General features: G+C 44.4%; 1 protein-coding gene across 2 annotated transcripts in view; it reads left to right on the top strand.

Moving 5' to 3' along the window:
• The window catches only part of LTO1 (LTO1 maturation factor of ABCE1), a 202,814-nt gene that overhangs the window by 125,798 nt on the left and 60,124 nt on the right, over positions 1-16,892 (top strand). Inside the window, exon 5 of one of the 2 annotated variants that reach the window (XR_014978724.1) lies at positions 3,376-3,502. The exons of the other annotated variant lie outside the window; for it this stretch is intronic. The gene's annotated coding sequence lies outside the window, so the exon portion shown is untranslated. Of the gene's footprint in view, positions 1-3,375; positions 3,503-16,892 lie in introns of those variants that run through there. 2 annotated transcript variants of the gene reach the window in all.

The following is a 16,892-nucleotide window of genomic DNA, read 5'->3' on the forward strand; positions in this document are numbered from 1 at the left end:
CGCTATTGGTCTGTGGCTAGAGAGGGGTGCTTTTTGGATGTTCGATATTCATGTTGTGAGAAACTCTTTAAACTTCCAGCTGTTGAACAGTGGGCCATTGTCGGACTCTTCTGAATGGGGGGGACTCCCCATGTTGCAAAGATGTAATTTGATGTCCCAATGACTTTTTCATGCGTGGTTGATGACAGGTCTTCCACCAGGGGAACTCGTGAGTACTGATCAACAACTAACATTAGATGGTGTCTATTGTTAAGGGGGCCTAAAAAATCAACTGCAATCCTCTCCTACATCTACTGTAGGAGATCAGACATACATTATGGATGCTGCATTGTTTTGGGAGACAAGCAGTTGCACACATGACAGTCTTTTAATTATGTTTCAACTGTTTCGTCAAGGCAAGGAAACCACACTCGGTCTCGAAAAGCTCTATTCCGTGATGACCCTCATGAGCTAGTTCAATGACTTGTTGTCCCAGACTCTCTGGAATGACAATTCTAGAACCTCATAATATAATGCCTTCTTGACTGACAGAGTGTTCCTAGCTCACGTTGAGCTTGCTTCTTCCAGGATTCCTGGGCAATAATGTCATTGAGAACACACAGCTCTTTATCTCTATTTGTAGCAGCAAGAATTTGCTCCATTAAAAGTTCTGCAGGTATGCTTGACGTGACTATAAAGTTAACATAGGCCTCAGCCGCTTTAGGCGTTGTACTGTGACACTGTACTACAACACGTGAAAATTTGTCCGTGGAATTTTTATCTTTCCCTGGCCTAAGCACTATAGTGTAATCATACTATTGCAATCGCAATCCCCACCTTTTAATATCAGGAGGCATCTTGGCTTTAGGATTCCTAAAAATAGTAAGTTAAGCTTGGAGGTCAGTGACAAGGGTGACGTCTTTTCCATATAGAAGCATGTGGAAGTGTTCGCAAACCCACACCACAGCTAGACTTTCTTTCTCAGGTTGGGAATAAGCATGTTAGGTCTGCGACAGACTCCAGATCCCATAAGCCATAACGTGCCTTGAGCATTGTAGTAGTCACTGTACTGGGGAAGGATCCCAACGAACCTCACTGGGTTGGAATCTACTACAATCTCAGTATGTAGTTTTAGATCAAAATAAGACATTTCAGTAGGGTTCTCAATTGCATGTTTGATTGTCTTAAAGCTTCGGTCGCATTCATGGGCCACTTGAACACAGCGTTCTTTTTTGTCAAGTCTCTGAATGCGGCACTGACTGTGGCAAAATCATAAATATACCTGAACAGTAACTGGCCATGTCAATGAAGGATTGCAGCATGGTCACATCTTGCAGTGGAGTAATGGTCGATAAGGCTTGTAGTTTAGCCGGATCTGATATCATTTCCTTTTCAAAGAAAATATGCCCAAAGAATTTGAGTTTTGTTTTGTGAAACTCACACTTTTCTGCATTCAAAGTAAGATGGCCTTAGCCAGCAATGGCATACTTGTGTAAGAACTTTGTCATGTTCTTTTCAAGTGGCGCCATGTGTGACAGGCTGTATTACGCGTCGAACGACTTCCTGATAAAGTTCTGTTACTGACGACACACCAAAACGTAGTCTTTTATATCTGAACAAACCAACATGGGTTGAAAAGGTGCTAATGTGCCTGCAGTGTTCCTCTAGTTTGAGTTGATGATGCCCTTTGTTCTGATCAAGACATGAAAAGTCTTTGGCACCATTCAGCCGTGCATTCATATCTGCAATGTGCAGAACAGTATGTTGTTGTCTTCTCTCAATTGCCATGTTAGCTTGGCGCATGTTAACACGGATGTGCACAGCACCTCCACTGTCCTTTTTGGGCTCTACCACTATGGGTGCAACCCATAGTGTGGGACCAATAGAGCGTTTAATGATATCCTGCTTTAACAGTGTTTCCAGTTCTTTCTCAACAGCTTCCTGCAAATGAAAAGCAATTCGACAATGTCGTTAAGAAACCGTGCGAAGGTCCTCATTGATATGAAAATGCACTTTCATGGTATTAAGCTTTTCTAGTCCATGAAACAATGATGATTTATATTAGAACATTGGAATGTGGAGCACTCCATTGTAGACAATGGAGTGCTCCATGCTTCTACGGGCCGGTAAAGGCCCGCAGAGCAACATTCCAATGTTTTACAAAAGCCTCTCGAAGTTCGAGAGGATTTAAATCCCCTCGAGCTTCGAGAAGCCTTTGTTTAATTTGTTAGAACATTCTGCCCTCTAGTGGCAGAATGTTCTAATAGCCTTATAGCCCTTCGTAGCAGGGCTATACCGCTATTAAAGTCCCGCTGCTTTTGTTAAAGTCCTTCGCCTTCGGCTCGAGCCTTTAACGCTGCAGCGGGCCTTTAATAGCCGGTATAGCCCGCTACGGCAGGCTATAAGGCTATATTATAGTCGATGGAAATGAGACTCATATCAGCACAAGTACTGAAACGCAGTAAACATGCACTTGACAAAGTGCCTTTAAGAATATGAATCGGGTCTTGTACCTTCGTCTTCTTGTGTCGCATGGTTGCTACAAATGATCCTTGACTTTGCAATGGCGTGGAGGCAGCCTAATCCAGCCAGTGCAAGGCTTTCAAAGGAGGCATAGTTCCTATTGAAAGTTCAGTCACAGTCGGCCCGGAACCTGTGGATAAGGCTGAAAAAAGAGGTACTGCGTCACGACATAACACCGACTCAGCATACATACAGTAGGACAGTGTTAAAGGAAGGAGTAACCCGGTACAGAGAAGCACAGAATGACACCTAAATAACGACATCATTCTTCTACAGACTCCAGCAGGAACCAGAAGGGTCTCGCTATACATATTTACAAGGCACAACAGAGGGTATCCTGGCGCTGATTATCAAGTGCTACGTTTACAGATGTGATCTTTCCTTTAAAGTCTCTAAATTATTCACTCATCTGTTTTTTCCCGTTCTGGTCTGTTTTTAGTTGAACATCCAGATGTGCGGCACACTGAATGTGTTTTATTATGCTTTTGTCAACTGTTGCCTACACCCGGAAATATATGTTCTGTCATCTCTCTTTTGAGTTGCTGATTCAGCTCCATTTTCCTGCTCTTCCTGCTCAAAATACCTAAACCTTTCCCTCTTCTTCTCTTCCTGACCAAATATGTGATCATTGGCGATGCTCCCTGAACCAATTACATGTATTTTCTTCCTTTGGTAACTTCCCCCTAACAACCAGTCTACGCACACTCCCTAGTGCTATGTATTAATTTATGTAAAATAAAAATATTATTGGTTTGCAAGACCAAAGTGCTGATACTCATACTTAGTGTTGCTGTACCTTGTGCTTTTATATCAATGACTGTTGAAGACTCTCCTGAATTAAAGTAGAAAGTGTTTTCTGTCGTACAATTTTAGACTCTCCTGCCTTTAACAATAATCTTCTGTGAGCACCCGTAAGAAGTATATGATGCCACTTTGTCAACACCTGGATCAGAAGACTGATCAGTATATCAGCATTTCCAAATGGGGAGCTTAAGTAGGTGCCTGCGCCTCCCCTTGAACAGAGCAAGGTATCTTCACTCTTTTTCTGGGGTTGTATGTGAATGACTGTATGAACCTCTCTTACTGCATATAGCTTGGTGCACAGCACACTCATTTCTCCTCTACCGCGGTTCTTGTGAATGGAGAGCTGTGCCCACTTGGGTGCTGTTGCTGCAGGCCCTTGGCCCAGAAATAGTCATTTTGGTGCCCTAAGATGATCTGTTTTTGCTATTCTTCAATTCTGTTAGAATTTAAACGTGTTCTTTTCCGATGCCCAATCCTTATGCATCCATGAACAAATGGCATGATACAAGGGCATCCATGCAGCAAAACCAGCCCTTTCTTCCCTTGTTTTCAAGACTAGTAAGGATCCAGAGGTGGGAATTAGATTGCCACCCAGCACTCATTTTTATAGAAAACGTCCTCACCTACTGTTTATGTGAACAGCTATTTTTGAAAGTGATGGGAGAATATTTTGGGGAGACTCCTCTATAGGCTTCCGACTGATAACAGGAGGTGCACAGATACACTAGATTTTGCTCTAATCCATCTACTCTCACATACATAAATATATATTTCGCAGCAGGAGCAGGCTGACTTCTGAAGCCAGACGCTAGATCTTTACTTTTCAATGAAATTAATTGAAAATAGTATTTATTAAGTGTGGCTAATACCTACTAGAGTGACCACGAAGAACACTGAGACCCTATAGCATTTACTGATTAAACAGTCAGGTTTTTCAACTTTTTTCAGAAATCAGTGAGGGTCCGATTGCTTTTAAACATAGATGGTAAGGGATTCCACAACCTGCAAGTGCTGAAACTTTTCTTGCCCCGTCGGACAGTTTTGACCTTGAGGACAGTCACATTGCCACTAGATGTAAAGTGAAGAGATTTGGATGGGACATAGGGAAGAAAAGATTGAGAGAGTTGAGCTCAAAAACCATGCACAGGGCTTTGAATTTGATGGGTTTTTTTTTGACTGGTAACCAATGTAGGTGGATTGGGGCTTGGGTTGCCTACTTGTGTCTTGGGATGCATAGGAGGAGACGGGCAGCTGCATTCTGAAAAACCTGCAGCTTTCTTAAACCTCTGTTGTGGATACTAGTAAAAAGTGAATTGCAATAGTCCAGTCTTGAGGATATAGGTGCTGTGGCTACAGTTTTTTGCAGAGCCAATGGTGTATACGGCAGGATCTTCCTTATAACGTTCAGACTAAAGTAACACAAGGAGGCTGTATAAATAATCTGTCCATCAAACGATAGTTTTATGCAATGGCATAACAAAACGTGAGGGGGTCCCCTTTCTAGGTAAATAGAGAGGGCCCCCCATTCTCTGCATTAGTCAAGAGCTCTCAGACCAGCAACCCCACGTACTGCAGGGGCTCACCCCAGCCATGAAAAAGGATTCTGGTCCCTCCATTGGTCACATCCACCCTTTCAACTGACGATTTACATACATCAGTAAATACTACTGCTGCGCCCTCCAGCAAAGTTACATAACACTTCCTCCAGACAGCCCACCAAACACATTCTCCTACTTGATGATCCACCTTCAAGAGAAGCCTGCTCAGTTGACCACCTCCAAACACAGACCACTGCCTTCGTGCCTGCTACTAACGCATCCATTACACTCTACTCTCACCCCTACGAAACCAGCAGTTATGTTTCCCGCCCGCCTTTGAAACCCCCCCTCGGATGTCACTGTGAACATGTGACCGCCGCCCACTGCTCCCCTGTCCACCACCGACTGGAAGACTGATGCCCGGTCCCCATCTAACCACTGCCTACCAGTAAAGACAGAACCTTTCAGCTGCTTCCCTCCCCAATGCCACTGTAGTAGTTTAAAACATGTTAGACAATCTCTTCAAGTGACCACCCCAAAACAGTTCTTCCTGCTAGCCTTAACGGCATCAAAGCCATTCCTGCTACTTTTCATCCTCTGCATGATACACACAATAATATTAAATGTACAAAGGGTCCGATTTTTGTTTCCTCATTCCAACATTAATTTACACTATGTACCCCACTAAACCATACCACCTGTCAAAGGCAAACCTGATCCCAGGTGTAGCACCTGTCAGCAAGTACCCCAAGGACAAACACCAGAGAGAATGCGCGATTCATGTAATTAAACCTACAGTGACTACGTAGCATTTCCTCACCCACTGTCAGCCCAGCGAAGTCTGCAACCGCACAGTAGCCATCAATACCGGCAACATCTAAAGTGCATTTCCACTTCCTTTCAATGGCAGCTCCTGATACATATACCTATGACTTCTGGGCGGCATCTACCACAGACCACAGCAGTATTTATCTCCCTAAGACTAACCGAATACTGTCGGTGAACGATTCTCTTACCTCTTCCTTACTAATAACTAATGGAGGATAATGAAAAAAATATATAGTATTTTCTTATGCAAATAGCGTATCAAGCACTTCCTGCCTGCAGTCCTCACCAGATCCACAAGTATCAATATTCTGCTATCGCACCATCCTGTCATTATTATCTGGAGATGTTTTTTATCCCATCCGTGAACTAGGAAAAGCAATACCTTGCATGAAAACAAGTCCCTTTAAAACCTTTGCTACTTATACAGGCTTGAAAATTATGTCAAAGATTATACCAAGATTTTTTGCTTTGATGCTAAGGATCGTGTGAGGTCAGAGTTCAGATTGCCACCCCTTAGTGGACCAGTACTAGCTACCTGTAGAAGCATTTACGACTTCACAGTAGTAGGCAAAGTTTTGGTGGAGAAGGGATACTCACAGGCTTGTACAACTACACTCACAAACATACAACATAAATGCCACACAGGACACAAATCCCCTCCCTCTCTACTCAGCAGAAAAAACATATCAATAGAACAAACTACACAACATAAGCACAAGGCTGACATGATGTAATATCACATAAAGCAGAGGTCACATAGACTAGAAGTGACATGCAGCCTCTTACCCCACACCTCAGTTGTTACTACATCAATAGATTATTATCACTTAAGCTGTGCCTACAGAACTTTGCAAAAATAGTAAATATGGCCAAGCAAGTAATGTATGCACCACAAGCTGAACACTCTTCCCAAGAACTCCTGAAGGAACCACTGGCACAGTACCTATGATTCAGAAAAAAATATCCATCACAGAAGAATAATTGAAACTGGACATCCTCCTTCTGCACACAGTGGAGCATACATATAACCATTCACCCACACAGGATGCATTGCTTGCATATCACACTGCAAACGATGTGAAACTCCTACCACTCAATGTACAAACCAGATATATAGCCCAAACCTCCACTCAAATGATAGAATTACATATACATAGGGCACAATTATAACTATAAAACACCACCGCTCACATTGGGTACAATTCACCACCCACAGGAGGCAAAACTTCACCAGAAAGTCCACAATTTCACGACACCAGAGCACAGCTGAACTCAATCAAGGTACAATTACTTTGAACATGACAAGTATAATGCAATTTCCACTAGAGCAGAGAGGCCCGCATGCCTGCACAAACCACATCACATGTATAAATCATGAGGCAACACAAAGCACAACATTTTCTAATCTAATATTGGCCATGTGTAATGTAAAAGTTCACACTAATTCCCTCACCCAACCACCAACCTCAAGTATCATTTTTACTCGATTAACAAACTAATCTTGGACCAGAGATAAGAAGGTGGGATCGCAAAATAGTCAGTGTTTTTGCACACTGAATGGTTTGCGACCCCACCTTCATCTTGTGATGCAACCGATGTACTAATCAATATCAACACAAAATGTCCTATGGCAGGGAGTCACAAAAACCCTCACCTCTTAAATATTTATGAGGCAGTTGTCCTTTTGCATTTCCCCGTATAATGCAGGAATGGAGACATAGAATAATCTAAAGAGTCGCACAACAGTGGTTGTTCAGGCAGCGATGACAGGGGCGAGGGTGATGCACGCTACAGTGGCCTCTTGGTCAGGGTCCTGGCACCTATTATTTTACAAATTAAGCACTGTTTGGACCCTAAGCTCTCAGCCCTAGAGAGCTATAGAGTACCAAAGTACCTATTATGAATATACCAGAAACTGTAAGTTCTAGACATAAAACTTCACTCCTACATAGTTAGCACCTAGGGCCAGATGTACGAAGCATTTTGCAGCTCGCAAACGGCTCACCGGGCTCTTTGAGATCGGTAAAATGCTTTTTGGCATGTACCAATCCTATTTTGTGAGTCTCTAACCTATTACCGACTTGCAAAATAGGGTTTGCGAATCGCTATTAGGAAGGATATATTAAGGGTTTCCATTCCCAATAGCGAGTCGCACTGGTATGTACGATTGTTTTGCGACCAGGAATGCGGTCATAAAACATTCATAGTTCCCACCAACTTAAAGTGGGTGTTAATCCATATACAAATGGGAAGGGGTCCGCTAGGGACCCCTTCCCTTTCGTGAATGTGGGCGGCAAACATTTTTTACCAGCAGGCAGTGGTCCCACAGACCACTGCCTACTCTTAAAAAATGAAAAGGTAGCTTTTCATTTTTCTTTTTGAAATGCAAACTGTTTTCCTGTAAGGAAAACAGGCTGCATTACAAACAAGGATTTGCAATGCAATAGGTCTCGCATTCACGTGAGTTTGAGCTATTGGCATTGTAAATGACAATGCCTTTTATTTATGTTTTGGGTTTTAAAACATAAATAAAAGGCATTGTTATTTCCAATTCTAATAGCTTAAACTCTTGCAAATGCAAGACCTATTGCATTGCATAAATGGCCTTCTTGAGTGCTTGTTAGATTGTAAATATCAGAGGAAGAGACTGGGTGTGACATCTTCAAAGTAGTGATAAATAGTGCAGTGAAGATGTGTTAGTGTTGTAAATTACACAGACACAAAGTATCGAGCGAGAGTTACATATGATCTGAGCTATAAACACTAACAAAGCGCTCCAACTCCTTTTGCTCTGTGGTTACTCTGTCAAGGCTCAGGGGGAAGAGAGGGGGGTGCTATTTCCTGCCCTCTCAGTGATTTGAGTGTGCAGTGTGGCATTGCGTAATATCATTGTTATCTTTGGCCTAATAAAAAACGCTCCAGCTGTAGTAGGGCCCTGGCTTCACTTCCTGATGCACGACGGGTTGTGCTTTATGGCAGGCATGGAGGAAGGGATGGTCTCAGCTGCAGCTCCAGCCTTGTACAGTGCCCCTGCTACTACTAGTGAGCCAGAGTCACTGAGGTGGTGGTATTGGTATTGGTAGTGGTGATATTGGGGGTGGTGGTATTGCTATTGGTGGTTTGGTGGTGGTGGTATTGGTGGTGGTATTGGTGGAGGTGGTGGTATTGGTGGTGGCAGTATTGGTATTGGTGGTGGTGGTATTGGTAATGGCGGTATTGGTGCTGGTGGTATTGATATTGGAGGTGGTGGTACTGGTATTTGTGGTGGCATTGGTATTGGTGGTGGTGGTATTGGTGGTGGTGGTATTAGTGGTGGTATTGGTGATATTGGTGGTGGTGGTGGTGGTATTGGTGGTGGGGTCGTGTTTGTGGTGGTGGTATTGGTGGTGGTGGTTGATTTCGTGGTGGTATTGGTATTGATGGTGATATTGGTATTGGTACTAGTACTGGTGGTGGTGGTGTTGGGGGTGGTGGTATTGGTGGTGGTGGTAGGGTATTGGTGGTGGCATTGTAGATGGTGGTATTGGTGGTGGTATATATGATGGTATTGGTGGTGGTGGAATTTGTGGTGGTATAGGTGGTGGTGGTGGTATTGGTACTGGTGGTGGTGTTATTGATATTGGTACTGGTGGTGGTGGTATTAGTGGTATTGGTGGTGTTGGTATTGGTTGTGGTTGTGGTATTGGTGGTGGTAGTGGTGGTATTGGTGGTGTTGGGATTGGTGGTGGTGGGATTGGTGGTGGTAGTGGTAGTGGTGGTGGTGGGATTGGTGGTGGTGATATTGGTGGTGATGGTGGTATTGGTGGTGGTGGTATTGGTTCTGGTATTGGTGGTGGTGGTGGTATTGGTGTTGGTTGTGGTATTAGTGGTGGTAGTGGTGATGGTAGTGGGTGTATTGGCGGTGGTGGTAGTGACAGTGGTGGTAGTGGTGGTGGTGGTGGTAGTGGTGGTATTGGTGGTGGTGGTATTGGTGATGGTGGTATTGGTGGTGGTAGTGGTAGTATTGGTGGTATTGGTGTTGATGGTGGTATTGGTGGTGGTGGTATTGGTGGTGGTGGTGGTATTGCGATTGGTATTGGTGGTGGTTGTATTAGTGGTGGTGGTGGTATTGATGGTGGTATTGGTGGTGGTATTGGTATTGGCAGTGGTATTGGTATTGGTAGTGGTGGTATTGGATTGGTGGTGGAGGTATTAGTGGTGGTGGTACTAGTGTTGATGTTATTGGTGGTAGTATTGGTGGTGGTGGCGGTAGTGGTATCGGTGGTGGTATTGTTGGTGTTGGTGGTGGTCTTGGTGGTAGTGGTGTTGGTGGGGGTGATGGTATTGGTGGGGGTGATGGTATTGGCGGTGGTGGTATTGGCAATGGTGGTATTGGTGGTGGTAATGGTGGTGGTTGTATTGGTGGTGGTGGTATTGATGGTGGTGGTAATAATATAGACTTTTGCAAACAACCTATCAGGTGGCTTTAGTACAGATGACATGTAATACAGATGTACTGTTGTCAGCTTCTGCCCATTATCACAGGATTATGTGCTACCTGCAGTTCACATTACTTAATTTGCTAATCATTTCTAAATCCATTTTACTTGGGGGGTGAGGGGAGGGGTTGAAACAAACACAAGATAATACCGGGTTAAAGTGATTGAAAGCAGGCGCCCCTGTATGGGGGCGACCGTGCTGCTTAAAAGAACACAAACGGTTGCAGCTGAAACAGCGCATGTCCGCCTGCAGTAAGAGAAACTCGATAAAGTAAACAGTGCTTACAGACTAAATAACAGGTCCCTTGTAACAAACGAAGTAAAGGGGCCAGGCGCCATGGGAGGGTACAAATGAAGACATGTCCGTACTAAGGAGGGACTAACAAGCCTAATAACGAATCCAAAGGCAGCATTTACGAAAGACAATGACACAAGCCAATAAAAAATATGGGAGGAGAGTGGGCGCAGCTTCTCTTCCATACTCTACTACAGCAGTCTTGTAGAGCGAACAGTGCATACACGCTGCAGCTAGGCTCGAACTAAAAAAATTGCTTTATTTAGAAAGTAATCACAGACATGATGGTCTGCTGACCCCAGAAGGCCACCATCCCTGTGATTGTAGCCATTCACAATGGGTCGTAAATTGCAGCCTGGCTCATGAATTTTGATGAGGCAGGTCCATATGCAACCCACTGCGAATCGCTAAGAGTGTCAAACGCAATTTCCTAATTTGCTGGTTTGCTGTTGATCTGGGGGGAATTACTGTTTGAAGCGACTCTGTTTGCTATTTTGCACACGTTAGGTCACTCATTTGCACTTTCCTTTTTAAAAAAAACAAACCTTGAACTTCTCCCGTATTTTAATTGAATTTATGTCTTTTAACCTTTTTTAAAGTCTTGAATGTGTTGATTCTGGCGACTTTGTAATTGATCACTTTCAAGGGCTTCTTGCCTCCGCTTCCCCGGTCCAACGCCGGCTTTGCTGCCGTTCGATTGGAGGGAAGCGGACACACCCTGTCCCGCCTCACCCAACCAGTGTCTTTGTTGGTAGACCCTCCAGGAAGGGCGGAGACTGGGGATTCACGCGCCGGCCAGCTACTTGAAATCACGCTGGGCCGGACGTGCAGCGGGCGCGCCGGCGGCGCGCCAAAGGCAAGCCCGTCTGCGCCCGTCTGCGCCCGTCTGCGCCCGTCCACGCCAAGGACGGGACAAGGATGGGACGTTTTGTCCAACCTATTAGGAGAACGTATCAGGCTGATGTCCTAAAAAGCCTAAACTCGAAATTTCCCTGCCAACATTTCTCTCCGGACCTTATTTATGGAGCTGGTTCTTGTCGTAGATGCTTGTCAGACCTTCCGTTCGTACTCTCGACTGGAGTTTCTAATCAGAAATTAAACTCCAGGTCTGGCAATGTCAAGAACGGGGGTCTACTCATAGGAGGTCTCATTAACACACGATCCATGGGCAAACACAGCCAGGACATTAGAGACCTCATTTTGGACTCTCAACTGGATATTCTGTTTGTGACAGAGACAGGATTGGAGTAGCCCGGATGTTGCGGATTCCGTCCCACCAGGCTATCTTATACATAGGAAGGACCGTTCGGTAGGGAGGGGTGGAGGGCTGGCCATTATTCTGCGTGACTCTCTTGTCTACTTTTTTTGAACCAGACACGATGGTAGAAGCCGAATGTTTAGGCTTCTGCCTCTCTTTAAATGCCACCTCATGTTTCTCAGGTGCCCTTATTTACCGGCCCCCTGGCCAAAATACCAAATTTATTGACTCTCTTAGTGACTCCTTAAGCTACCTTACGCTTAAATACGCTAATTTCACCCTCTTAGGTAATTTCAACCTCCACTTAGAGGATAACGCTGAACCTGGGACAGTTTTCTTCAAGTCCTAGACTTATTCTCGCTGCAACAAATAGTGAATGGTCCTACCCATCTGGCAGGACATACCCTAGATGGGGTCTGCTCTAACTTACCCTGGCTCTTTGCAGATACTCCCCTTCCCTTAATCTGGTCTGATCATTCCTTCATTCCCCTTAGAATCACCATGCCTCCGAAGACACAGATAGTGAAATCTTTTAATAAACCTCAGCACGGGCCTCCATGGGCACAGATTGCTAAAAATTCTAATATACTGACGGTGGCTAACGATCTTGCTCCCACGTTGACAGGTATAACAGAGATATATTCTCGCCTGTTTCAGTCCTGGCTGACCAATATCGGCAAGGCTCTCATGCCTTCGGACATGAATAGCAAGCCGCTAAAATCAAAAAACCTAAACACTCCCTGGTTCACGCCCCAATTGGCCCGAGCACGTCTGCATTGCAGGCAACTGGAGCGACAGTGGAGAAAGGGGTATATGGAGAAACAAAAAAAATGTTCAAGGAAGGCAGGAAAGCATATTTTTCTCAGGTCAAATTAGCAAAAAAGGAATTTTTCACAAAAAAAATTAATATTGCCAAAGATAATCAGAAATTGATTCCCAAATTGTGAAGTCTTTCACTAAACCTAGGGCAGAACAAAGGGAGCTTTTAGCTTCTCAGTCATTTTGTGATCAGATCTCCCTGTTTTTTGAGGAAAAAATCCTCAAAATTCAGAAAGACTTTCCAGATTGCAATCCCATCTCTGACACCCCGCTGATGGATAGCTCTGCCTCCATCTCTATATTTGAACCTGTTTCGCTAGATATGACTCTCACAGCCATTGAAAAATGCAAATCAGGGTCTCCACTGGATGCCTGCGCCCCGTTAGTCCTACATAAACTACTAAAGGTAGTAAATCCTATGATAAACCAGATTGTCAACTCGTCTCTCAGGACGGGCATTGTACCAACTGATTGGAAATTGGCACTGGTCAAACCCTTAAAAAAAAAAAAACATATTGCCTCGGCAGTACTCTCAAACCTTCGCCCCATTTCACTTCTCCCGATTTTTGGCAAAATTACGGAAATCTTTGTTTTAAAGGAGTTAACTACATTTTTTGAAGAGCAACATACCCTTCATCCATGTCAAGCTGGATTTCGGCCCAGACACTACACAGAGTCAGCCCTTATTGAGGTCTCTGAATCCTTGAAAATGATTGCAGATAGGGGCAGGAGGGCCGTCTTGATTCTTTTGGACTTATCAGCTGCATTCGATACGATCTCTCATGACATTCTTCTGAGGCGTCTCGAATGCAGCGGTATTTCTGGTATGGTGCTGAGGTGGATTAAATCCTTCCTGACCCTCCGGAGACAGGCGGTTACTCTAGGCCCCTTTCTCTCTTCTGAACGACCCATTACAGCAGGAGTCCCTCAGGGATCTTCCCTAAGCCCATTACTTTTTAATGTCTATATGGCTCCCCTTGTTACCCTGATTAATTCTTTTGGGATTGAAGTTATGTCATATGCAGATGACACTCAAATGATTATCTCTTTGGAGAATGATTCCACGCAGGCCGAGATGAACTTCAAACTTTGTTTGACTGCAGTTCTTCAATGGATGTCGATCAATCATTTAAAGTGTAATACGGACAAAACAGAGATCCTCCCTATTGGGGCAGATACCCCCTTCCAGCCGTCCAATTGGTGGCCTGACGGAGCAACCCTACCACCGGAGGTTGTGAAAGTTGTCAGGAATTTAGGAGTCCAATTCGATAACTCCCTCTCTTTCCTTCCCCACACCAAAGCGGTTGCAGGGATGTGTTTTAGTCTAATTAAAACTCTAAAAAAATTATTTCGGTTTCTTCCTTTGTCTGCAAGAAAGTCTGTAGCTGTGGCTCTGATACTCTCTCGTATTGATTATTGTAATGGCCTCTTGGCTGGAGTTAATAGGTCAGTCCTAAAGAAGCTTCAGGTGGTACAACATGCCGCAGCCCGCCTAGTGCTTAAACTCCCCAGAAAGTCTTCAGCCTCCGCAGCTTTGAATAAACTGCATTGGCTCTCGGTCCCTAAAAGAATCCTTTTTAAGATTCTTCTTATTACGTTCAGGGCAAAAATGAGGGTCGGCCCAAATTCCGGTTGGCACGTTTCACTCCATACATTACTACCAGATTGCTCAGATCCTCCTCGGCAAATCTTCTTAAACTTCCCAACTTTAGATATAAACGAAAAGGCGCAAGAACTCTAGCTTTCTTGGGTGCCAGAGCCTGGAACAAACTCCCAGCCCAGATCAAACTTTGCAACACTGAACTTTCATTCAGGGAAGATCTCAAAACCTGGATTTATGGCATCCCGGAGGATTGCTGTCTTGCTTTAATATAGTTATTCTTAGTAAGTCAACATCCTGTTTCTTTTCATCACCGTATGACGTAAGCGCCAAGATACTCCTCGCGGAGTGATAGCCGCGCTCTATAAATACAATCTCAATCTCAATCTCAGCTCTAATATCGAATCACTATAATTTGCTATTAGGAAATGGCAACCACACGCTTTCGTACATCTGGCCCCTAATGTAGGACACAGTATCTCTCACCAATGAAGAATGGCACCAAAACTGGCTCAGACTTCCAAGAATTTACATCTATCTATCCTTCCATTTTAATATAAAACAACCAGAGTGCACTTAGCACTGTCCAACCAGCATTGTGTCTTTAGTAAATTGCAACACACCGTTTTTGCAAGAGTAAAGCCTGTGATTTTGCGAATCGCACGCTTTGTGACTACAAACAGTTTAGTACATCAGCGCCTTTATGTGTTCTTCATGATGATGTGAAACTAATCTCGGTGTCACCCTTTATTTTAAGTGGCTCGTGGTAGCTCACTGTTTGGATGATTCAGGGTTTTGGTCTGTTATTCAAAGAAATATGTAATCATTTCCCCCAACGTTTGCATTCAAAATCTTTTGCAAAAGGAACTAAACCTGCTTGCATGCTGCTGCTAAGAAGAGTGCTTCTCGATTCGACTGCTTTGACTGGGAGGATTAGCGAAGGCCTGGAGTTTTAAAAATGATAAATATTTGGCTGGGTGCCACATAAATGCCTGGCTCTCAGAGCTGGCGATAGTGGCACTTGTCGCCCTTAGGTGGCACGAGATTCCTCCGAGCCCCGCGGGGTCAGCGTGTCACAGCAGCCCTGTGAAAAGAGCAGCGCCTAGACGTCCGCCCGGTGCTATCCAAGCAACCCTGTTAACAAGAAGCATTACATACATTCCCCTGGAAACAATATTTATGGTATTAAAAGGCCTATGCAGATGACACCATATATTATCATGACTCCTTTCTAAGCATTTTGTAACAACGCTTGACAGCTATCTGCTTGCTGCAGGCACTGCTGAAACTGTGCAGGGTCAGGGAAGGCTTCTGGAGAGGGACTTTCCTGTGAGAGCACAAGCCGGGCATTCGGAGAAAATACTTGGAAAGAAAAACAACTTTCCACTCCTTGCCAAGCTTGCCCCATTGCTGCAGCAGAGTTAGTGACCTGGGTAGGAATGAGAAGAAAGGGCTGTCTATATGGTTTCTGTGGAACCGACAGGATAAATAGATTCTGTAAAACAGAAGCTGTTCTCTACTAAGGCCTTTTGGAAGCTTTATTCTGGAAAGAAAAAATCTTAGGCCCAGACCTATTATTGGGCTGGTCACAATTTGCGGCCAGTATTGAATTTTGCAAAGCGACTTGTTTAATAATGGGTCACTTCATAACATTTTGAAACAGAGTGGGTTGCAATCCGAACTATTTTGAATGTACACAAATTACAACTCTGTCTGATTGGCCACAGCACAGCCTTTAAATAAAGATTTTTATTTTTTATTTTTTTAAGAGTGGCCAATTTTCTTAAAGAAAACTGGGCAGCTTTTTAAAAAAAAGTTTCTTTGGGAAGTGCAGTAGCCCCCTACAGGACCAGCTACTCCACATGAAACGTTTCCCACAATTTATAAAGGGGCCCAAAAGGGATACCTTCCCTTTTCTAAATGAGCTACAGGGCAGTAACTTTTTCAATGGTTTGTGACCAGAAAAATTGTTGCAAACCATTGACACATCGGGTACAGATTCAGGGCCTCATTACGACTTTGGGTGTCGTCCCGTGGGCTGCCACACCAGTGCCCCGCACTGCCGGAATATAATTGCAATCCGTGGCGGTCGGTGGCACGGCAGTGCCGCAACGGCGGTGGTCTGTAAGGCTCATTGGAGAGCCTAACATGCATGCTGCCGCAGTTATAGCACCATCTGCAAGTTCCTGCATCATGCGGCCACCATGAGGGAACTGGAATGAATAAATACCCCTAGGCCCTGAAGCGGCAGGGGGCCCTCTTAGGGCCCTCTTTCTTACCTCTCCAACACCCTTATCATGGCGATCACACTGCCATGAAAAGGGTGGCCGTGAGGCAACTCAAAATATGGTCGGCAGGGAAAGACCCGCAGGATCCTTAATGCCAGCGGTGCCGGCGGGCCCGCCGCAGTTGTAATACTGCCGGTGGGCCCGTAGTGCGGCTGTCCCCGGACCGCCACCACGACTATGGTAGTCCTATGGACCACCGTAGTTGTAATAAGTTGCTCAGTATTTTGAAAGGATGACCAAAACATTTTGCTTCTAAATATCAAATCAGTATCCACTTGTAATCTTATTTTAGTAGTTGATAAAGCTTTACTGATCAAAAAATGGGATTGAGGCACGGGAGATGCAAACATTGTTTGCAGTTGCAAACTCTGTTAAGTGTTTACAACTATAGTAACGGTGAGTCCATCTGGCACCTGTTGGTGATATCAGGGCTCTGAAACAGAAAGCTCTGAATCATATATCATCCATCCGAATCACGCGTA

Source organism: Triturus cristatus, chromosome 3_1 (genome assembly GCF_964204655.1).
Source record: "Triturus cristatus chromosome 3_1, aTriCri1.1, whole genome shotgun sequence".
Lineage (NCBI taxonomy): Eukaryota > Metazoa > Chordata > Amphibia > Caudata > Salamandridae > Triturus > Triturus cristatus.